This window comes from Pteropus vampyrus, unplaced genomic scaffold, assembly GCF_000151845.1.
Source record: "Pteropus vampyrus isolate Shadow unplaced genomic scaffold, Pvam_2.0 Scaffold13, whole genome shotgun sequence".
In the NCBI taxonomy this organism is placed as follows: Eukaryota; Metazoa; Chordata; class Mammalia; order Chiroptera; family Pteropodidae; genus Pteropus; species Pteropus vampyrus.
Genome location: NW_011888794.1, coordinates 5,999,585 through 6,007,013, shown reverse-complemented (window position 1 = coordinate 6,007,013; position 7,429 = coordinate 5,999,585). Strand labels below are relative to the sequence as shown.

The 7,429-nt window shown below is 34.8% G+C and overlaps 1 pseudogene; it reads right to left on the bottom strand.

Moving 5' to 3' along the window:
- Window positions 1-3,461: 3,461 nt before the first annotated feature.
- On the bottom strand, window positions 3,462-3,581 carry LOC111733302 (annotated as a pseudogene).
- Window positions 3,582-7,429: the final 3,848 nt, after the last annotated feature.

The window sequence follows — 7,429 nt, the reverse complement described above, 5'->3', positions numbered from 1 at the left end:
TTCTTTAACTTCTATATAGTATAAAGGAAAAGATTTTTGGTTTCACCCCCATATTGCTTGAATTGTGAGTAAGGAAAGAGACTCTATAAATTTACTATAAAAATAATTAGAATAAAAACAATGATTTAAATGATATAGAAGAATTTTTCTTCCTCGTGCAAAAATATAAGTAGATGTTGGGATTGTTTTGATTCTTATTCCTCCTCATTCTTTCTCCATGAATGACCTTGGAATCATGGTCCACGATGGCTGCTCTTATCTTCCATCCATATTTCAACCGTGAGGAAGGAGACAATAGATAGAGAAGGAAGGATAAACATTAGACAAATCTCTTCCACTTATACCCAATAAAAAATCCCTTTGACTTCAAAGTCTGTTATACCCCAAAGAGAGGCTTAGACATGTGTATTCTTCGTGGCTTGGCACCTAGTTGAAATATGATGTAGAATAAAAATGCCATCAAAATGTATCATATTCTTAACGTCTAGTGAGGAAACCATTATTAAATATGTGGTAGACACAAGAAGGAAAATGAAAATGATCCCACATACTTGAAATTAATTCTACCTAATGAGAAACCGTTTCATAAAAAACTCCACTTATCAAAGTTACCAGTAACACCCTATGTTTCCAAGTTAACGGGTCAGCTCAGTTTTCGTCGGTCTTACTTGGCCTCTAAATCTGTTTCCTTTCCTTCCTCCCCACAACCCCTAATCTCTTGATTTGGGACTGTTTCAGGACTTAGTCTTTATACCTCTTCTCTTCTACTGACATTCACTTCCTTGGTGATTTCTTCTGATGTCATGCCTATAAATATCACCAATATGTAAAGGAAATAAAAAAAATCTCTGCCTGATCTGAGTTATATAATCAACTACCTACTCCACATTCACACTTGAAATTCTGATAGCCCTACCTTGACATGCCTGTAGGTGAACTCTCAACATCCCCTGAAAAATTGGTTCATCTCCTAATTCCTGTCTTATTTGATGGCAACTCCATTCTTCGGTTGCATGGGAAAAAATATTGGAGTAGCATTCAACTCATCTCTATATCTCTTGCCGCATATCCAGTCTGTCATTAATTACTATTGGGTTTGCCTTAAAATATATAGAGACTCTACCCCCTTCTTACCACCTCCATAACCACCCTAACCACATTAGCCACCTGTTTCTTGAATATATATTCATGAGACATACTCTTTCTACAAGGATTTTCCTTTGCCTCTTTCCTCTGCCTGAAATGCTATTCACCCAGATTTCTGTGTATCTGAAAATTTTACCTCCTCCAAATGTTATGTTCTCAATTAAGCTTACTCTCCCTGCTCCATTTAAAACAACAAAATCACCAAATACTCCCAATCTTCTTTATCCTATTCTTTCTACTTAAAATTTTTTTTTCTATTTTCATGTTCTAAGAAGACTCTACAAATTTACTTCTATTAATTATTGTTTATTGCTTAATATTTGTCTTCCTGTAACAGAATGCAAGCCCCATAAGGACGAGGTTGTGTTTGGTGCATACATATTTTTAATGCATATATTAAAGAATAAAATCAAAATAGATTCAGGTGAACTACTCCAAATAATAATCTATAAATAAATGTTTAAGGAATTTCAGTAAAATCTTCAAATCTTGATGATTTGAGGATCAAATCAGAGATTCAAGCCCATTTATAATTTGATTGCAAATTATAAAAATGAATTTGAATGAATTGTATTTTTCATGTAAATTTTAAAGTGTTAACATAATTTTGATGACCAGCATGGAGATTAGACATAGAAGTACAAAAGAATAAAAATTCTTCAAAGATATCTTGCTTTTTACAAGAAAGGAGAATGAACTTATCCATTTGCAAGTATTCATGTGTTCAACAGTCTACTGAAATTACCACTGATATCATGTAGCAAAATTCTCATTCACTAATTCTGTGTTTACCCAAGGGTATTTTCATTACAATTTTGCTTCCCTCACATATTTGAATACTGCTAGAAAATATAGAAACTGGCAAAAGCACTCTGGCAGTTATGATTTTGATTTCAATTATTAAAAGGTCTTTCTTAAATTTTAGTCTCATAAGGTTTTTTTTCCAGGGGAATTAGCACTCCTCATTACCTCTGGGGTTGCTAAAAACTTAAGCTACTAGGCTTACAAAGCTAGCGTGAAGACTTAAGGTAAGAACTGAACATATGCCTGGCCAAATGTGGCCTTATACCTTTATGTTAAGACTAAGGGTAATGTGATAGCATAAGTGACTTTAATGCAGAAGGGAAAACATGATTTTATTTTCCATTTCTAAAGATACCTAGGATTGCCATGTGAAAAATGGATGATGGGGACTAGAAATGGGGAAGAAGACAGGAGACTACTGCATTATCCTAAGAAGGAAAGATAGGAACGTGGGCCTGAATGAAGGTCGCGGCAATGAAGGTGGACATACATAGGTGAAGTAAATAAAAATCTAGGAGATAGAATCGACACAACTTGGCAAGACCGTGGAATGTAGTGGAGTCAGATATCCTGCATTTATTGTCTTCTAAATTTTATCTACCAAATTAATTATTCCAGAGGCTTTGGTGTCTTCATGATAATAATCGCAATAATCTCATAGTGTTGTTAAGATAATTCAATGAGAGATTGTGAATATAAAGCTATTAACACCATGCCTGACACATAGAACTCCATAAGTAATTAATATCATTGCTAGTTGTTATTGGTATTAACATCAGTTAATGATTATATATGCTGTGTGGAAATTAGGGAGGAATACAAATGACTTAAGATTATTACCTGAGCCAAATGGAGTGGGAGGGGTGAACTGAAGGACAAGCAGGTTTGAGAGGCTGAGTTGAAAATGTACCATAAAGAAGTTTAAGTTGAAAACTCCATTTCTTTCTAAAAAGCATATTCTTGTAGTACAGTATAGGAAAGAGTTTTTTACTCTGACCTTTCTGAATTCTCCTACTGGTTAGTAGCCATAGCAGTTAATTCTGTGGCTCTCTCTTTTCTCTGACCTGATAGAAGATCCCTCACCCTCTCATTTCCGAGGCTAGCATTAGCACTGCCCCTAGCAGAATTTAAACAGAGATACTGGGAGAAAATTTCAATCTTCTCCAAATCAGGCATGCCTCCCTGGCTGATTACTGTGCTGCTGTGGATTATATAGGCTGGTGTTTCCAGGCCAAAAATGATAATGGAACATAGTCTTCCTTTGGTTTCAATTTTCTTTTTTTTAACTGTAAGATGGAACAATTTGGAATCGTAGCAGAAATTCCAATTACATTTGACCAAAGCTTAGAATCTTTTCCAAAGCAACTATTATTTTTTTGTTTACAGAAATCTGAAGGTTACTTAAACAGATGGTGTACTGATAATAAAAGTCAGGGATAAGGGAAGGAGAAACATTATCCAGAAACAAGAAAACATTTCCCACCATCAAACTTTTCTTTCTTTTTTTTTTTTGCCTACAGTACTTGATATTCCTAGGTGGTCTCCCACCCAAGTACTAACCAGGCCCAGACCCTGCTTAGCTTCCAAGATCAGATGAGATCGGGCTTGTTCAGGGTTGTGTGGCCGTTGCCAGTCAAACGTTTCTATCTGAAGCTCCATCTAGTTTATTAGGCAAAATTGCTTGGTGTTATCCTTAACTCCTTATTTCCTCTCTCATCACAAATACGGTTGGCTCTACCTTCAAGCTCGCACAAGAATCTGACCACTTTTATCACATTCACTGCCACCACCCTGGTCCTGGGCATCTCTGTCTCCACCCTGGATTAGTGCAAGAGCTTTCTGTCTTGAATCTCTGTAAATTGGGCCCCTAACGTCTATTCTTCATATAGTTTTCATATATATTCAAATTATTATTTTAAAACGTAAATCTTATTGTATTACTCCTCTGTTCAAAATCTCGCAGTGATTTCCCACTTTTTTCAAAACAAAAGTGGCAGATTTTACATTGCCCTGCAACCCCGACATGTTCTGCCTTCCCCACCCCGTTCTGCTCTAACCTGCTTACTTTCCTGAATTCGATGTCTGCTACATTCACCCCAAGCCAGCTACAGTGGCTTCCATTTTTCCCTTTGGCACACTCCAGTCAAGCACCCAACTTGGGACCTTGGCGGTCACTGCCTCCTTTTTCTGGAACACTTTCCCTCAAGATGCCTGCTAAGTCTCTCACTCTTTCTAGTAGTCCTGAAGCATCGCCTTCCACGTGAGACCTACCCTGATTACTCCAGGTTAAGTGTTAGCTCTTTTCCCAAGTATTAGCTATTTTCCACACCCCAAAGTACCTTCTTATCTATAGAATACAGGCCATCTTAACATGCTATATTATGTAATTTATTTTTAATTTTTTTTTTTTTACCATTTCTGTTTGATGTCTGTCTGTATCCTCCTTTGAGATCTGATAACACTGAAGTGTGTTCGTTTTATTTATTGATAACTCTGAGCACCTGCCAAATTATCTAGCACATACTTAGTAGGCATTTAAAAATATTGCTGGGTGAATGAATGAATAAGGGGAAGCTATATGAAAATCATGAAGACATTCCTGTAATGTTAGTTTCTAACTAGACTATAAACCAATCAGAGGGAACTTGTTAACTGTATTATTCTGATCAAAGCACAAGTTGGAGTTTCTGAGTATAACTCTAGGGAAAAATTACAGTACAATCTGGGTGATTAATTAGAGTAATGTGTTTTTATTTAAGTCCTACCACCTTTTGATTCAGTTAATCGTATAAGCTGCTTGTTATTACAGAAAATAGATTCAACATGACCAAATATTGCATATATGATAATGCTAACAATTTTTCAATGTATATGTTGCCATATACTGTGTAATGTACAATAATATCAAGATCTTTAATGGTTTTTATTGTGAAAAGTAAAAATGAAGACTAACCAAATGAGAAAAGCAAAGGCAATTTATATACAGCTTGCTGTAGCAAGGAGGTCAGCCACTGTCATTTGCAGTTTGGCAGAAACTCAAAGGCCAGCAGGGGAATGAGGCGGCTTTATAATGGAATGAAAGGAAAGTTTCAGGTGTGCTGTGACTGGAGGCTGTTGGCCTGGAGAAGCTGTAGGTGGGCTAGCTAGAGAGAGACATCATGTGATTAGTTAGGGGGACGTATTTAGCTTTCTCTGGTTGGTCCTAAGTTGGAATAGGGGACAAAAATTAATGAAGCTGTTGTTTTCAATCAAGTCTTGGCCATTTTGGCCCAACTGTTACAGGGTTTATCACTTGGCTTCCTAGATTGTCACTAGAGATAGTCACTGGGCTTCCTACAAATCTGACGTAGTATGTTCTGGATGCTGTCTGTCTGTGTATTCAGTCTTAGCATGTTCACGGCTCCTCAATTGAGTTCTTACTATGAATTAATGTGATCTTCAGAAAAAAACTTGTACATTTTATACTTTTCTAATATGCATGTTATTGGTGAGATATTTGTGATTTAGCAGTTTAGATATTTGGTAGTATAGTTAAGAAATGGTAATAATTAGATCAAAATCTGGATATATGTTACTCAGGAGCTTTAAGAATTTTTTAAATCAAAAATTATATGTTGCCTAGAGGATACAGATTTCAGTATATATTTTAAAGCTTGATGTGAGAAATTCTCACAAATATGTATAATGCAGAAAAATATTGTGATGCAGGGAAAATAAAGGACTAAGAATCATTAATTAAGAAAAATTCAAACTAAAATGATAATTATGTAAATAGCTTATGTGTACATGTGTATATATACATATATATATATGTTTACATACAGATAGACAAGTAGCAATGCCAGTTTATATGTGTATATATATAAAACAGGAGACTATAATTAAATTTTAAAAAGTGTGGCATTCATTGTATTATTTTAATGAAACTTTGAATCAAAAATATTCTTAATTATTATATTCCAAAGGAATATAAGAAATTGTAGTCTTCTGTTCATTATCTCTACTTTCTGCATATATCATTTTGAAATAAAATACTTCAAGGGCTATATATCCCAATCACATTGTGATAGATATTTGTAATGACTACATTCACTAACTGATTTCAACTAAACAAATCTTATTTAACATTCGAGCAAATCTGCTTTCACACAGGAGTTTCACCCATAAGACAAAGCGTATTAATAACTAGCTAGGCCAGAAACCAGCCAAACTGGGGCACATATCATGAAAGTAAAACTGACAACTCAAAGATAAATGTCCCATATTGAGAAACTTAGTGTAAGTTAAATCAGGCATAAACCACCAGATTATTTTTATTTATTTTTTACAGCACTTTCAAAATATAAAATGAGTAGACTTTCAGTAAATTACTGTACAATTATTTGCGCTAATCAAAAACGTATTTGCATGCAAAATGTATTCTTAAAACCACAAATTGTTTGAAAACTGGAAAGGCCATTAGAAAATCTAGTTTAACACTGAGCATCATAAAAGAGGAAACTGAGACCCAGTAAAGTAAGTGCTATATCTCCACAGACAACTAGTGAAAGAACAGAGCTAGCCCACGGATCTCTTAACTTCCAGTTTAATAATTTTGCTTTAGTATCTGTCACACTGCCATTACCCTACCATAAATGCTTCCATCCTTTGTCTGGATCATACTTATAGATTCCAATATAATTTTAAGAGGTGTTGTCCGGCGGAGCAGAGAACATGATTTACTCGTGGCCATGGCAGGGCAATTCCTCCATAATTACTTGTATTCAATGGCCCCGGAAATTAATAGAGTCAATACTAGTTGTAGACTATCTAGTATAGAAAACTTTATGAATTATATTAACGGCTTTATTATGACCATAAAGATCTTTATGCCTCTCAATAATTAGCATTTGTGAGGGCCAAATGCTGCTCTATTCCAGATGGGAAAAATCAACATTAGTCTAAATTTGCTTATTGTACTTGTAAATATTGTTATAAGTCTCAAAACATCAACAAATCAAGCTAATTGATGCTTTATTCAAACATTCTTTATATTATTTATTTCATTCTTGTTTTCAAGATGTTTCTGTGCTCCACATATTCCGTTTAATTCAATTTAAATACTTTCACAAATGCCAAGTTTTACTCCACTAACTGCCTTCCTAAAATATGTATGTGGCATTATGTCAAAGTATGTCTTGTCCAATACAGTCTAGTCAGATGTTTTCATATGCAGTTTTAGCTGTACTTGTTCAATCCACTTACCTTAACCTAAATGTCTTCCTATCTTGCCTTCTTCATCAATAACATGTGTTCTGAATTATTCCTGTGGACTGTTTCCAACATCTTTTCTTCATTTTCACCACATTCTGATTTCTGTCTTGTTTTTATCCTCTTAGGAAAACAGAGGGTCCTCAATATAATGTTTTCAGTTTCTGGTTATGCCCACAATGAAATAGTAATCCCCTCGAAGTAAGAAATTGACTAATTCATTCTTTCT